The sequence below is a fragment of the Schistocerca nitens genome, chromosome 6 (assembly GCF_023898315.1).
Source record: "Schistocerca nitens isolate TAMUIC-IGC-003100 chromosome 6, iqSchNite1.1, whole genome shotgun sequence".
Lineage (NCBI taxonomy): Eukaryota > Metazoa > Arthropoda > Insecta > Orthoptera > Acrididae > Schistocerca > Schistocerca nitens.
In genome coordinates, this window is record NC_064619.1 from 205,301,346 (window position 1) to 205,318,965 (window position 17,620).

A 17,620-nucleotide genomic window follows, 5' to 3' on the forward strand; every position below is an offset into this window, starting at 1 on the left:
ACCAGATCACGGTTTTCCAGTCGTTTAGGGTTCACCCGACATGGCCACGTGCCCATGAAAATCGCTGCAGGCGATATCGTGTTCATAGCAATGGGATTTGAGTTGGTCAACTGCTGTCATAGCCCATTAAAGCCAAGTTTCGCGCCGGCCCGTGTGGCCGAGCGGTTCTAGGCGCTTCAGTCTGGAACCGCGCGACTGCTACGGTCGCAGTTTCAAATCCTGCCTCGGGCATGGATGTGTGAGGTGTCCTTAGGTTAGTCAGGTTTAAGTAGTTCTAAGTTCAAGGGAACTGATGATCTTGAAGTTTAGTTCCATAGTGCTCAGAGCCATTTGAACCATTTTAACCAAGTTTCGCCTCACTGTTATAACAGATACGTTCGTCGTACGTCCCGCATTGGTTTTTGCGGTTATTTCACTCAGTGCTGCTTGTCTGTTAGCACTGACAACTCTACGCGAACGCTGCTGCTCTCAGTCGTTAAGTGAAGGTCGTCGGCCCCTGCATTGTCCATGGTGGGACACTGTGGATCTCGGAATATTGAATTCCCTGATGATTTCCGAAATGGCGTCTAGTTCTAACTACCATGCCGCATTCAAAGACTGTTGATTCCCGACCTGCTGCGGAAATCACGGCGGAAATCGTTTCACATGTAACCTGAATACCGATGACAGCTCCACCAATTCACAACTATTTTATACCTTGTGTGCACGACGCTGCCGCCATCTATATTAGCACATCGCTATCCCATGACTTTTGTCACCTCAGTGGATTAGCTTTACGTACCGGTTATTCCACAACGTCACCCAAGCTGATTAATTACTTTTGCTGCGTGGCTGCTCACAAGGGAACCTCCCCATCGCACCCCCCTCAGATTTAGTTATAAGTTGGCACAGTGGATAGGCCTTGAAAAACTGAACACAGATCAATCGAGAAAACAGGAAGAAGTTATGTGGAACCGTGAAAAAAAATTAGTAAAATATACAAACTGAGTAGGCCATACGCAAGATAGCAACATCAAGGAGAGTGCGAGCTCAGCAGCGCCGTGGTCCCGTGGTTAGCGTGAGTAGTTGCAGAACGAAAGGTCCTTGGTTCAAGTCTTCCATCGACTGAAAATTTTACTTGCTTTATTTTCGCAAAGTTATGATCTGTCCGCTCGTTCATTGACGTTTCTGTTCGCTGCAATAAGTTTAGTGTCTGTGTTTTGCGACCGCACCGCAAAACCGTGCGATTAGTAGACGAAAGGACGTGCCTCTCCAATGGGAACCGAAAACATTTGATCGCAAGGTCATAGGTCAACCGATTCCTCCACGGGAAAACACGTCTGATACATGCTACACGACACTGGTGACAGCATGTGCGTCACATGACAGGAATATGTTGTCGACCCACCTAATTTGTACACTTAGCGAATGGGTAAAAAGATTCTTCTACCTTGCCCGATTTAGGTTTTCTTGTAGATGTGATAATCACTCCAAAAATAGTGATGAAAACGTAAGAGTTTGTCACATAAACTGGAAATAAAAAATTAAAATTTTCACTCGAAGGAAGACTTGAACCTAGGACCTCTCGTTCCGTAGCTGCTCTCGCTAACCACGGGACCACAGAGCAGCTTGCCTTCGAGTGTCCCTCGATGTTGCCTATCTTGGAATGGACTACTCAGTTTGTATATTTTACTAATTTTTTTCATAGTTCCACACAACTTCTTCCTGTTTTCTCGATTGATCTGTGTTCAGTTTTTCAAGGTCTATCCACTGTGCCAACTTATACCTAAATCTGAGGGGGGTGCGACGGGGAGGTTCCCTTGTCAGAAGGTCCTTGGTGGAAATTTAGCAGTCACTTAGTGTGCTGTGTCTAGACAAGACAGTCTAGACACAAGGGAGGTAGCCGAAAGGGCACGCGTCAACTCAAGCCGTCTTGCGTTAAGTCTGAAACAGGATACGTGATGAAAGCTATAAAGAAAAGAACGGAGTTTCTCGTATACTTAACTTTAATTTCTTGTTGTACATTGCTCTTGATAATACAAGTGAGACTCTCTCCAGATATGGTTAATGGCGCCTTGCTAGGTCGTAGCCATGGACTTAGCTGAAGGCTATTCTAACTGTCTCTCGGCAAATGAGAGAAAGGCTTCGATCAGTGTAGTCGCTAGCAATGTCGTCGTACAACTGGGCGAGTGCTCGTACGTCTCTCGAGACCTGCCTTGTGGTGGCGCTCGGTCTGCGAACCTGACAGTGGCGACACGCGGGTCCGACATGTACTAATGGACCGCGGCCGATTTAAGCTACCACCTAGCAAGTGTGGTGTCTGGCGGTGACACCACATAGTGTATTTAAGGAAATGTCTTCCTTGCTCAGTGCCAATAACTTATAGTGTAATTCCCGTACACTGAATGAAGCTTAGATCCGATGGCGTAGTAAAAAACACAAGTAGGTTTCTAGGTATTTTTACATCTGCACCACAACATGACGGCATGTGCAGTGGCATTTAGTCTAAAAACTTAAAACAGCAGAAAATGGTATGATTATCAGAGCAACTTCACACCAAAGCAGCCGACTTCCGTTGCAGGTACCGATGCGTTCAGTTTCTGCTAGTCATCATCCTCGTCTTTTGTTCTCTGCTTCGTCATGCTACAAAATTAAGAGACGTTAACCTTAGTCCCCGCAGAGTGCGATTTGTCGTACGCAACAACGCAGTATGAGAAGAGGAAATGCCAAGTAGTAGTGCTCCGATGATTAGTTTCGTTACGATGTCATCTTAATTTTCTATTCAAGAAAATGCGGTGCTACGCTTACATAATGCGTCCACACTCCGGATTATCGCGCTATACATCGCTATTTATAACTTGATAATTAGATGTGTTATCGGTTTAATTGTAATTATTAATACACAATAAATGATGATTATTCATGGGTCTCTATAGCCACACGAAATTATGTTAAGCGTTTCATTTACCAAGAAAGTCCCCTCGAATTCCTGTGTTAAATTTAAGCAGCTCGTATTTAAGGACGACGAAAGGATTATTTTGATTCCATAAGGGTGTGTCTGTTACAAATATCGTCGTTAGAACGATTAGGACTTTTACAGTAGCTATAGATAGACGTTTTTTCTAGCTAAATATGTGGATAGGACAGAATAGAAAGTGATTATTACTGTAGGAAGCACCCTTCGTCATGCACTGTACTCTACAAGAACATGAATAAAGACTTCAGTTTTCTGCAAAGTAGTACTATGTACTGTTCAATAACAATGCCATGAGGCGCAGAGCTCAGATGAACATATCATATGTCGTCTATGAACAAGCAGGCTTCACAGCTAGAGTGAAAGGTGAAAATAAAATGTGATTTAACTTACATTAAACTGTTTACTATTAAGAAAACTTGACTTCTTACACTGTAGACGACAAGGAACACCACCAACCTTTAGGAATAACTGTATCCTTTCTTTTTTTTAGCTGAAGGAAGTAATGGAGGACTCTGTGAATTTATCTGAAAAAGAATGTTTTTGTTCACACTTAAATATTATCCCCGAAAGTTATGTATGAAATACATATATAGGAAGGAATGAAGATAATCACCCATCCTACAACTGACATGTGAGGCGAAAAGGCACATAAACCCGACTGAAATGCCTCCTAAGCTTTACGGCAGGATCCTTCTTCAGAGACATCTGACGGAACACTAACACTATGCGAGTCTCCATTTTCCCTGTTGACAACCACTCAGCGCCTCAACGAAACTGTCAATGTCGCATTTACTCTCTCTGTTACGTCAGACTTCAGTAGATACTTACAAACTTCCAGTATACTGGAGTAGCTTGGGTCAGAATCTCCTGGCAATCAATACATGAAAAACCAGTCCAAGCTGCAAATTGTTACTTTGTATTCATGCTCATTGCTCATTTTTAACATCTTCGGAAATGTCATTTTCGACTTTATGATAATTTGAAAATGGGTCTCGGACTGAAACTAGTCATCGAATGAATAAAAAATAAAAATTCGCAACTTGGACTGGCTTCCTGTTGTACTGATTACTAGATATGCTTTTATAATTTTTATTTCCGTTACGAAAGTATCTGTACAGATGCATTCCGCGCCAAAGTGTTATTTGTATCATTTACTCTCCATTAGAAGTGACAGGAAATTTACCAATCTGGCTGTATGATTGAGGAACTGCCGACGACTTCAGAACAAGGTAAGCAAATTCTTATAAGAGTCATCGCTACGCGAGACCCAGTGTACACTCACAGATCAGCCAAATGCTGATGATTCCGACGTGGTGCTTTAGGAGTTTTTAGATTATGATCTGCCATGCCCCACATACACCGATAAGCCAAAACACTGTGACCAATGACCACCGCGAGGTTGGACGCCTCCTGGTGACGTTGCGGGCACGTGACGCATTATGAAAAATATGAAAGCGGAGCAGAGACGGAGGGGGATCACCCTGGCAAAGATATGGGCTGAAGATGGGAAAATTCCACTGAGCTAAGCGACTTTGTCAAGGACAGGTTACTGTTAAGCAACGCTTGTAAACGAGTATCTCGAAAAAGGCGAAGCTTGTCGAATGTTTACTTGCTACCGTCGTGAACGTCTACAGAAAGAGGTAGGACAATGAAACTACCACTAAGCGCTAAATGGTTAAATGGTTGGACGTCCAAGACTCTTGACACAACGTGGGGTTCGGACGCTTGTCTGCTTTGCAAAGTAGGACAGATGGTGATCTGTGGCATCTCTGCCAAAAGAGCACAGTGCTGCTCCACGGACAAGTATTTCGGAGCGCACTGTTCATTGTACATTGTTGAACTTGGAGCTCCGCAGCAGGCTACCCCTACGTGTTTACATGTTGACCCAACGACATCGTCAACTGCGATTGCTCGGGGACATAGGGATTCGGCCGTCGATCAGTGGAACGTTTCTTTTCTTCGGCTGAATCACATTTTTGCTACACTGTGTGAATGGTCGTCTCCACAATCGCCGTCATCGAGGTGGACGACGGCTCGAAACGCGCAGCGTGCCCCGGACGCAGGCTGGACGGAGCAGTGGTACGATATGGGAGACACTTTTACCGCGCTTGCACGGAATCCGTGTCAGTGATCGAAGACAGCTGCGAACCATCTGCAGCCCTTCATGCTTGATGTCTTCCCTTTCATGCATGATGTCGTCTTTCAGTCGTACAATTATCCATGTCTTGCAGCCAGAAACGTGCTACACTGGGTTGAGGAGCATTTTAGTGAACTCACTTCGATGTCTCTGCGATCAAATTCGCGTGATGTACATCCTCTGGAACCCATCTGAGTCGCTACTGGGCACCATCACCGTTTACACAAATCAGCGGTCCGTTATTTAAGCGACTTACATGACCTGTGTGTAGACATCTAGTGCCACATACCTACCAGCAAACTGTCGGATTCCTGACACGCAGAATCAGTTATGTATTTTATTGCAAAGATGGACAAAAAGTTATTATGCAGGTGGTCAGAAGATTTTGGCTCATTGGTGTTTAAGACTGTTAGCAGTCATCATAAGCAGGGCACTTAAAGCATAAACTAGAAGTCAGTGTCATACTGTAAAATCCATTTGAAAATGATTATATTTTTATGACATCAACGGTTGTCCTGCTAGAAAAGTAATTTCCGCAGGGACAGACACCGATCGTGAAGGAACGCAGATAAAATGATTCCGAAGTAATATATAGCATTTGCATTAAAATTACGTAAGTGAAACGAATGAAAGTCGCGAGGATGAAAGCAAGAAAATGCTGTGGCATCATATATTAGCATAAATATCATATTTTAATAATAATTTTTTTGCTCCCTATAACTTCTTAAATCAGAGCTTTTCCCACGGTGAGTGTTTGAAAATTACCGCCACGGGAACGAATTTGATGGGGGTGGGGGACGTGGCTTAAGTCTACTATGTATGTACAAGGAGAGGAATGTCACCAACAATGAAACTATCAGTCCTTCTCAGAAGCCTACTGGTATAGATTACTTGGTTAATGTGACTGCTTGCGATAAGCAGGAGATCCATATTCGAATGGTGGTATGTCAAGCATTTTCACATGTCAAGATAGATGTCAGGGAAAGGGGAAGGAGACTGTTTTCCGTATTTTAATAAGTACCAGTGAATTCTTCGAATAGTTAACCTGGAAGAAGGCGTTGCCTGGAAGAACTGCCGACATTAGGCCAATGGAAGCGTAATTCATCCAATAACTCAACTAGTTTCCTTTCTTTGATTATTGAAATGCTTTATATCTGTGCCAACTGTTACTATCGTCGTCATCGTCGTTGGTTGAATAATTTAAGTCACAGAGATCATTTCAGGTGGAGCCCTAATATAACTGGAAATAATCCTGTATTATCATGCATCAAACTTAGTTATCAGTTGCGCCATATGTTACTGAGTCCACATTCTTGAACGAGACATTCTGGAAATCAAACGGCTTAAAATCTACTACAGCGCTTCCAGTGTCATTATACCACATTTGAAACAAATTATTGGCTACCCAAAACGAAAATTTGATGAACGACACCTTTGGCACGACAGTCGTCCGCAGCTACCGTGACATAACTTCCATGTCTTGTAGTTAACGACATACGCTAACGTTTAATAATATGTGAATTAGACATTCAACTAGCTAGAGTTGTTTTTTAACAGAGGATGAGAATAGCACAACGAAGGAGGCCATATGATCGACATTCCGACTCAAGTTTGGCGTCTTTTCCACTTTTATGGACTTCACAGATGTTTTGACCTTTTATCCATTCCTGAATAAATCTCTAGAACAATTGTTCACTTCTGAACAGTAAAGTTCATGACTAATTTAGCCATTTGTTGATCAGTGGATAACGTCTTAAATGTTTATTCCAGTCTTTGATCACAATATGACTTTTTTAGACGATGACCGGTTTCAGTCCGTAATGACCATCCTCAGATCATTTTTACACCATGTCCTAAAGTGATAAGGCCATAATAGCATCGTCAAAACATAAAAATATAATCAGCCATTATGGCCTTATCACTTTAGGACATGGTGTAAAAAAGATGTGAGGATGGTCATTACGAACTGAAGCAGGTTTTCATCTAAAGAATTCATATTGTGATCAAAGACTGGAATAAAACAACATTTGACAGTACTGGATCACATTTTGTATACGCGACCATGTCGCAGTTGGTGAGGATAACGCCTCAAGTTTACGTAAATGTCTCATAGCCTCCTAAGGGTCTTCAAGTCGCACCTTAAATTAATGACAGAAGAGAAAAGAGGAAAGAAGGAAGTTTGCGGTTTAACATCACAGCGACGAAGAATTCACGAGAGACGTAACACACGCTCGTACTGGAGAAGTATGGTGAAAGGAACACCTGAATCGTTTTCAAAGGAACCACCCCCGTATTTGCGTTAATGATTTAGGGAAACTGCGGGACACCTAGATCTGTCCTCCCAGACTCCAACTCCAGCGACTTAGCAACTGCACCATCTCGCTGGGTAGCTATTGAAGATCTGTGGTGCAAATTAAGCACGTACTAGCGAGAGTCAGAACAAGCCAGGTATCTGCCCTCTCCCCCTTCAGATTTTGTTTTTATAAAGCCACATTCGCATCCTGCTCCACCAGACGGACGTATCGTTTCAGTGTCAGTTTAGGAAATCGAGAACATGTAAAGGATACTGAATAGTAGCAAGTAGATGAAGAGGTGTTTCCAGCGATATCTCAAAACTGTTTCGTCATTCTTATCTGAACTAAAATAGCCTCCCCTATTCAATTCCTTCCTAGCCAAGACATTAGTACTGTCGTGACAGATTTGCAACTTGCTTCAACAGACAAGCGTGGGAGTTACCTGTAGGCTTAACGGAATCCTGTACCAGGTGAACCACAGCAGTGAATGTCTTACTCCTTGAGATCGCGTTTCAATTGTCTGCAGGCTTTGGAAAGTAATCCGCAACTCCCACTTCCCTTCCGGCCAAATGACTGAAATTCCTCCGTCCAAGTACTCTACTGACCATTAAAATTGCTGCACCACGAAGGAAGATGCTGTGATATGCAAACGATTAGCTTTTCAGAGCATTCACACAACGTTCGTGCCGGTGGCGACACCTACAACATGCTAACATGAGGAAAGTTTCCAACAGATTTCTCATACAGAAACAGCAGTTGACCGGCGTTGCCTGGTGAAACGTTGTTGTGATGCCTCGTGTAAGGAGGAAGAATGCCTACCATCACGTTTCCGACTTTGATAAAGGTCGGATTGTTGCCTATAGCGATTGCGGTTTTTTGTATCGCGACATTGCTGCTCGCGTTTGTCGAGATCCAATGACTGTTGGCAGAATATGGAATCGGTGGGTTCAGTAGGGTAACACGGAACGCCGTCTTGGATCCCAACGGCCTCGTATCACTAGCAGTCGAGATAACAGGCATCTTATCCGCATGGCTGTAACGGATCGTGCAGCCACGTCTCGATCCTCGAGTCAAGAGATGGGGATGTTTGCAAGACAACAACCATCTGAACGAACAGCTCGACGACGTATGCAGCAGCATGCACTGTCAGCTCGGAGACCGTGGCTGCGGTTACCCTTGACGCTGCATCACAGACAGGAGCGCCTGCGATGGTGTACTCAACGACGAACCAGGGTACATGAATGGCAAAACATTTTTTCGGATGAATCCAGGTTCTGTTTACAGCATCATAATGGTCGCATCCGCGTTTGGCGACATCGCGGTGAACGCACATTGTAAGCGTGTATTCGTCATCGCCATACTGGCGTATCAGCCGGCGTGATGGTATGGGGTGCCATTGGTTTCACGTCTCAGTCACGTCTTGTTCACACTGACGGCACTTTGAACAGAGGACGTTACATTTCAGATGTGTTACGAACCGTAGCTCTACCCTTCATTCGATCTCTGCGAAACCGTACATTTCAGCAGGATAATGCACGACCGCATGTTGCAGGTCCTGTACGGGCCTTTCTGGATACAGAAAATGTTCGACTGCTGCCCTGGCCAGCACATTCTCCAGACCTGTCAAGAGTTGAATGCATCTGGACAATGGTGGCCGAGCAACTGGCTCGTCACAATACGTCAGTCACTACTCTTGATGAACTGTGGTATCTTGTTGAAGCTGCATGGGTAGATGTACTTGTACACTCCATCCAAGCTCTGTTTGACTCAATGCCCAGGCGTAACAAGGCCGTTATTACTGCCAGAGGTGGTTGTTCTGGGTACTGATTTCTCAGGATCTGTGCACGCAAATTGCGTGAAAATGTAATCACATGTCAGTTCTAGTATAATATATTTGTCCGATGAATACCCGTGTATCATCTGCATTTCTTCTTGGTGTAGCAATTTTAATGGCCAATAGTGTAGGTATGAGCCGAGCCGCTTCCCGCAGTTCCAAAGCTACCACATCATCATCAAAGATAGCCAACACGGCCCAGCAAGGCGGGATCCCCTGCTCCGTTAATACATAAGCGCGAGGAATTCCTACCGAGATAGCCCTACGGTGACAATTTCGCCACTTACCTCACTTCCGTGTAAATAACAGTCAGCGCGGCTAGATGACGGAGGCCGGCGACATCTATGGCCGGTTCGCGGCCGTGGATGATAACTTCATAGGCGAAGCAGCCGGTTCCGTAATCGGCTGCGTCCACTCACAGACTGCGAGTGTACAGTTAGGCTGCAGCCACCAGCAAGAGGGTCATCCGACACCCACTGACACGACACGCAGGCGCATTACGCATCTCACTGCGAGGTGGCCTCCCGTATAACTGAATCTCGCTTTCACGAGCGGTGCTTCCGTCAGAGGAATGCGAGCGTGAAATAACACGCGGCCGGCCCGAGTGGCCGAGCGCTTCTAGGCGATACAGTCTGGAACCGCGCGACCGCTACGGTCGCAGGTTCGAATCCTGCCTCGGGCATGGATGTGTGTGATGTCCTTATATTAGTTAGGTTTAAGTAGTTCTAAGCTGTGTGGGACTGATGACCTCTGAAGTTAAGTCCCACCCTGCTCAGAGCCATTAACATGCGGATTCAAAATACAAAATGGTACGTCGGTAGTAATACTGTACTTCACGCTGTTTGCTGTTTTCTCTCGAACTCAATGATTAGGTATTTCAGCATTCCGGAAGAATTAGGTTCAGAAAAACCTAGAACAACCACGAACTTAAGATTTCGCGGCAGACTAAAACCAGGTAAGGGACATCTTGCCTTACGGGCATCACTCTTGCCGACTGCGCTTGAGTGCCGCCTGGATGGCTCATTCGGTAAGTGGACTGTCCGCGAAAGGAACGGTACCAGTGCAGACTCCCGCTATGGAAACAAAGCTGCAATCTTCCAGAAAGTTCCAAAACAGGGTACAGCGAAGAGTAATTTAATCCACTCAGACAGTGATTAGCGCAAAGTTTGGTAGAAGTTTTTTTGACAATCTTTCTACACGTTTTTGAGGATGTTGAATCTAATTTTCAGTCCCACAAAAACTTCTGCCCGGAAACGGGTCAGAAAAGGGAAAAAAAACCACGAGAAAGTGGTGGCCTTTTTTTGCGTTTTTTCCTTATAACTCGGAAAAGACGTAATTTTCGGAAAAACTGGGTGCTTATGAAAATAAAGAGGATAAAAGTTTTGACGAAATTGGTCCGAGTGACATATTTCGTCAGAACAATCGTGCAGCATTTACGGTTTGCTGAATTTAGCGTAAGTCCGGGCATTACCACCAAAACCGAACTCGTCATTCCTCAGTATGCCACGTTGTTCTTTCAAAAGGCAAAATCTTAGCATTAATAGCTCATGGAATTGAAACGTATTTAAATAATTTATGTAAATGACGTTATAATTATGCTTCATTTGTTATTTGGTAATAATTCTCATAATATTATATTATTAATACAATGATAACGATATATGCGTATGTTGCAGCAAAGTGAGATTTAAGATAACTAATTTCAGTTCACATCAGATAGTAGGTTAATAACCCGCGCTGCTTCCTGGACTCGGGTAGGCGGGCCGGCCCCGGATCGAATCCGCCCGGCGGACTGACGACGAGAGCCGGTGTGCCGGCCAGCCTGGATGTGGTTTTTAGGCGGTTTTTCACATCCCGCTACGTGAATACCGGGCTGGTCCCCCGTTCCGCCTCAGTTCACAGCTCGCTGACATCTGAACACATTCACACTATTTCTTGGATTCCACTAGATGCAGACAGTTATGGTACACTAATTCCGTCCAGGGGGTACAGCGTGGCGGCGGGAAGGGCATCCGGCCACCCCTTAACATGCCAACTGCGATTAACCATGGCCGACACTGCGTAACTGCGGGACAAGGCGCAAAGCGATAGATAGATAGAACAGAATCAGATAGTGGGTTAATAATTATTTACCTATTATAATTATATAAATTAGAGCTGAAACTGAAGTACAGTATTCGTTAATAATGAGGTCACGAGATTACCCGAATAGAAATTATAACAAAAATGTGAAATGTGGCTGCCTTTCTTCTGTAGGAGTCTTCGTTTCAGAGTCATGTTACTTCTCTGCTTCCAAGGCGACTTCTAGGCGTTACGTATACAAGTGACTGACATCCTCGCAGACTGTATCGCTGTTGGTGCAGAGCTTCGAGCAATGGCGGTATGTTTCTCGGCAGCTACAGGAGTATCCACGACCCATGGCTTTGTATCTGCATGCGATATAGCCTGACTGCTGAAGTCTAGTGTTTGGAACCAGGCGATTCCTGGATCTCGTACAAACCCATTCATCGGGATTTTTGTTTTATCAGTTGTTCTAAATGCCGACTTGATGTAGCTGCTGTATCTGAGGTGTTTAGGAGGCTCTCCTCGTATACCAACACATTTCACTTTAAAAGGAATCGATTACCACGCTCCTCTGCGACCTTCTTGTCCAGGTTTGGCTCGTTAAATACACTATAAGACAAAAAATAAAATGACGCACCACGAAGGAATTGTCCGAATGGGACGGAAGTCGGTAGATGCAATGTACTTGTCAGACAGAGAAATGAATTTCAGAAAAACTGATTGATTTATTCAAGAGAGAGAGAGAGATTGATAAGTTAAGCAAGTCAATGACACGTTAGTCCACCTCTGCTCCTTATGCAAGCAGTTATTCCGTCTGGCATGTTGAATGTCCTCCTGAGGGATATCGAGCCAAATTCTGTCCAGTTTGCACGTCAGATCGCGAAAATATCGAGCTCCCTGCAGGGCTCTGCCGATAAGCTCCCAACGTTCTCAGCAGGGGAGACATTCGGCGACCTTGTTGACCAAGGGAGGGTTTGGCATGCACGATGACAAGCAGTAAAATCTCTCGCCGTGTGTGCGCGGGAATTATCTTGTTGAAATGTAAGCTCGGGATGGCTTGTCATCAAGGGCAACAAAACGGGGCGTAGAATATCGTTGATGGACCGCTGTGCTGTAAGGTTGTGACGAATGATAACCGAAGGCGTCCTGCTATGAAAAGAAATTGCACCCCAGACCATCACTCCAGGTTGTCGGACCATATGACAGGCGACAATCGGACTGGTAACGGACCGCTATCCGGAGCGCGTCCAGACACGACCTCGCTGGCCATCGGGGCTCATTTCGAGGTGGGACTTATCAATAAAGACAATTCTACACCAGTAAATGAGATTCCAGGACATTCTGTCGCTGTGCAAGGACCATGGCGCCGTTTGACCTCTTCCGTTGCGTCCTGTCCTGAGCTGAGACACTGCACCGAGGTCACAACAGGCCGTGGGCCACCTGCTGTATCAGTGCCGTCGCACTCGGCTCATCTCAAACCTGCCACTACAGTTTTGACCGCATCAGCTACTCATTTTTGTTCCGTACAATGATCTGACAAATTGATTCGGTTGATATCTCCACGATCGTTGACTACGTCATCACCCTCTTCTAACTCCCAATTCACCCGAACTCAAGCGTTTACGCACTTTTCTGACATTCCATTAATTATGTAATATAAGCTTCATTGAATACTACAGTGCGCAGAGGCTCTTATAGTAGTACACGAGGTTTTACTAGATAATGATTTTAAATATATAACATAGTTCTAATGCTGCGCATATTTAACCGTTTCTCTGTATTATCACAGGACTATGTACAGTAATACATTTACGATGGTTCGTTTATTGTTAAGAGGTGTGTCACGTTCTTAGAAGAATAGTGAAAATATGATAAAAGTTCACTGTATGACAGCAGACGGCGGTAATACGTCCCTCATCAGCGCAGTAAAGTCTATAATAATTTAATGAGCCGAGCTGTCTAAGGCGCTGCAGTCATGGACTGTGCGGCTGGTCCCGGCGGAGGTTCGAGTCCTCCCTCGGGCATGGGTGTGTGTGTGTTTGTCCTTAGGATAATTTAGGTTAAGTAGTGTGCAAGCTTATGGACTGATGACCTTAGCAATTAAGGCCCATAAGATTTCACACACATTTAAACATTTTTGAACAATAATTTAATGAAGGCTTTCACTACCGGATGTTTCAGCTGCCGAGAATTCTTCCGGGTTGTATGGCCGTGGTCCATGGAACTCTTCTATCCCTGACGTTTCGTCCAAAGCTACGTTGGACATCTTCGAAGGTGCTCCTGGTTGTGCTCAGCCTTGCCGACTGTAATCATGTTGGACAAAGGAAAGCGTGGAATGGAACGTCAGTGGCGTCGCGTTTCCCCTCAGAAAAGTGCTGGACTTGTCTGCCAGCTGAATATCGTCATAGGACAGTGTGCGGGCGGCGAAGTACCAACGCCCGTCATAGCATGCACTTCCACGGGTTCGGTGCGGAGATGGGCTGATGTCTTGTATGGGCCTAAGGGTTGTGCAGTTTGGATCTGGGTCCTCTAACCTATTGCCCAGCATTACTGTAAACTTCGCCGACCGTCTCGTGTTTCCGGACGATAATGTTTGTAACGTGCCCAGATGGCGAAGCTTTTCATATATATGAAGACAGCAACTGATCTCGAAAGAACAGAATACTGTTGATGACCGTGCAGCTTTCCCCTGGAATAAATGATGACTAACTGAAACCCTCAGCTGCCGACAGGTGTTGTTGATATACCTCGATGTGGACAGCTGAAAATGTGTGCTCCGACCGGGACTCGAACCCGGGATCTCCTGCTTACATGGCAGACGCTCTATCCATCTGAGCCACCGTGGGCACAGCTGAATAGCGTGACTGCAGGGACTTATCCCTTGCACGCTTCCCGTGAGACTCACATTCCGAACTGTCCACAATTCTACATATGTAATGTACCTTATAGACATTTGCCCATTCACTCATTACTCGCGCACGCTTTGGCGATTCCCGTAAGAGTTTGGGCAACCTGTGCGCATTCGCACAGAGGAAGGTCAATGGCTGGGTAGCCTTTAACTATATATATGAAGACTGTGTCCTCGGTGGCTCAGATGGATAGAGCGTCTGCCATGTAAGCAGGAGATCCCGGATTCGAGTCCCGGTCGGGGCACACATTTTCAGCTGTCCACATCGAGGTATATCAACAACACCTGGCGAAGCTTTTCAGTTACGCAGTGATAATGAAGCAACGACATCAGTGGAACTGCCTTCGGCTGCAATATTAATAATTTCAACGTCGTTTAAAACTTTCTCGCATAGCTTTTTTTTTTTTTCGAAGAAATGAAAAGTCTTAGAACTATTTTACCGGTCTCTGACCTTCCGGCAGTAGAAGGACGCATCTACGCTTTCTAGCGGTAGGCGACACATTATTATTGTGCGTGTGCATGCGTATGTGTGTGTGTGTGTAGCACATATCGTCTTTAAGATTAACAAGGCCACTGCATGGAAGTTTTATTCATCAATTACAAATACGAACGTGTCCTAAATAAAATTCTGTAGTCCTAGAGATTAAGCACGACCAAAGAGCAGAGTCCGACCACGGGTTTACCACCAAGAAGGAAGCGAAAACAACGAGCAAGATGTAAAATTTTAAAATTAATTTCCACCTAATCCTACTACCTTCATGCAGAACAGGAATCCAGTGCCTGGAACAACGAGGAATGAAGCGCGCCACATCTCGCCCGTTTCGTGACACCATCTGCCAGCAGACAGCAAGCAACCGAGTCGAGTGGTCTGCACTGTCAGCTGATGTGAACCACTTTTACCGAGGGTGAAACCAGCTCAAACGTGCGGAGTGTCGTAACAGAAACCTTCCCCACACAGCGAGCGGATCAACTCAGTATCTAGGCACTTTGAGTGGCACGAGGAGGAAGAAAAATGGTATTAAAGTTTCTAATCTACCGTTTCTTTTTCAGTTTTCTAAAGCTTATTCATTCATTCCTGCTCCCCTTCAACCTAAGACTTGAAGGCCCAGGTGGTACACAGGTACAGCGAGACGTGTTTCGAACAGCTTAGTTTCTGACTGCATCATATAGGTGTTCCGATTTCACTCCACAGGGCTTACCTGCTTATTAATATATCCTCTGTGTGTGCCGGCCGGAGTGGCCGGGCGGTTCTAGGCGCTACAGTCTGGAACCGCGCGACCGCTACGGTCGCAGGTTCGAATCCTGCCTCGGGCATGGATATGTGTGATGTCCTTAGGTTAGTTACGTTTAAGTAGTTCTAAGTTCTAGGGGACTGGTGACCTCAACAGTTAAGTCCCATAGTGCTCAGAGCCATTTGTTTTTCCTCTGTGTGCGTTTCTACAGCTTGCAGCTTGAAAAGGAACAATATGACTGACATCATCTGAACGAAAAATTGAGCCTTTTGGAGATTATTGGAAGTACATGTTTCAGACTTTTACACAAAGCACGTGCCGTGATAGTAACGAGATCCTTCGGATCAGAACCATAATGATAGCCCTGTACTTTAAGCAAAAACTTTCTCCTACGACGGTGATTATGTGAAGAATTCCGTATCGAGCTGGTCACACATCAGAAAAAAATTATTTATGCTTGAGTAAGTGTAAAGAACCCAATTACGCTCGAATTTTCGAAATTTTGATACTTACTACTTACAAAGTTGAGTTTTATCAGTCTTGGTGTAACGAATGACGCGAAACGGGAACTACTTGATACGTTATTTGCAATGAGGCATTTCCTTGACACGTAATTTGTACCAAATTAATTCTCTTATGGAGAAAATAAGAAGGAAAAACTAGCAAAAACGCTTGTTCTGAAAAATTGACCTCGGGAAACGAACGACGTACGGCTTTTTCGGGCTGACTTGTTAATTCAAAATGAGAATTCCTTCACGCAGCCTTTCCATCCACATTATCGTCGCGGGAGAGAAGTTATGAGACAGTCGGCCGCACATTTAGAGGACTGACGGTCCATGCCAACCGGTTCTGCGGATACCGTCAATGGCGACGGCTCATGATGAAGCAATCCATCGTCTGCCAAACGAGGCCGTATCCACAACATGGCGGGACATACTCTGCGACTCTCTTCTACGAACCTTCCTCCGTGCCGGAAGACATTTTATTTTTTATTGTGTACCCAGGCCGTCGTCTGTCAACGGAGACGGCTATGAGTAAGGCACAGACTAATGTGCGGTTTGTGCCAGCAGATTTGCTTGCTCCAGGGTCGACGAACCAAAAAGAAAAAAGAACCAAAAAAATCCTGTTTCTGTTTTAGCTCAGACCACCAGAAGATGCTTATCGTCCCTGAAGCATCGTGGTGATCGTTATGTTTCTCAGTAAAGTGACGTCGCTGACCCCAGGATGTGCTACACAATTTCGCACTGAAATTATACCATACACGTCGCTCTTCTAGTTATTCTGCAGAATCGTGCGAGCCCTGGAGTACGTAGACCAACCGAAATAATGTTTATATTTCAGAGAGATGCGTCTAAGACGACGCGTAAAGACGAAATCGCCGGCCAGTGTGGCCGAGCGGTTCTAGGCGCTTCAGCCCGGAACCGCGCTGCTGCTGCAGTCGCAGGTTCGAATCCTGTCTCGGGCATGGATGTGTGTGATGTCCTTGGGTTGGTTAGGTTTAAGTAGTTCTAAGTCTAGGGGACTGATGACCTCAGATGTTAAGTCCCATAGTGCTTAGAGCCATTTGAAAGACGAAATCTGAAGAAAGAAACTCATTACATGTCCGTTTACTACGTTACATGACTCGATATCATGTGGCAAGTGTTTTGGCCTTTCACTTCAATTGGATTCCTACAAGAACTTTAACGTCTAAACCCTATATTCTTAAATTCAAGAAATGTTGTTTCTTCACTGGATTCAGAACCGTCTTTTTGATTGTAACAGTAGGGTAGTAAATAGCTAGAATCACGTGTATATATACAAGGTTTTTCAGGGGAAACAGTAAATATTTTTGGAGGCGGGTGTAGAATAATTCCAGCAAAACATTTCATATAATTTGAGTTCAGTTTTTGTTATAGGGTCTGAGATGTTGCAGAAATAAGTTTTCATTTACGATGTTAATACTCCAGTTGCTATGGGTTTATCTATCGATAGTCATTTTTGATGTGAAGTTGTGAAATTGTGTTTCGATTTACATAAATGAGTATTCCAACTGTGATTCTGATTTGTTGACAGTTCTGTTCTATCGTTTAAGCGTATCGAACATACGAGGGTTGTCCAGAAACTAAGTTCCGAGCGGTCGCGAAATGGAAACCACAGTGACAACCAGGAATGTTTTATTTTCAACTGTTAGGTACACCCTCCACCTGCTTCTC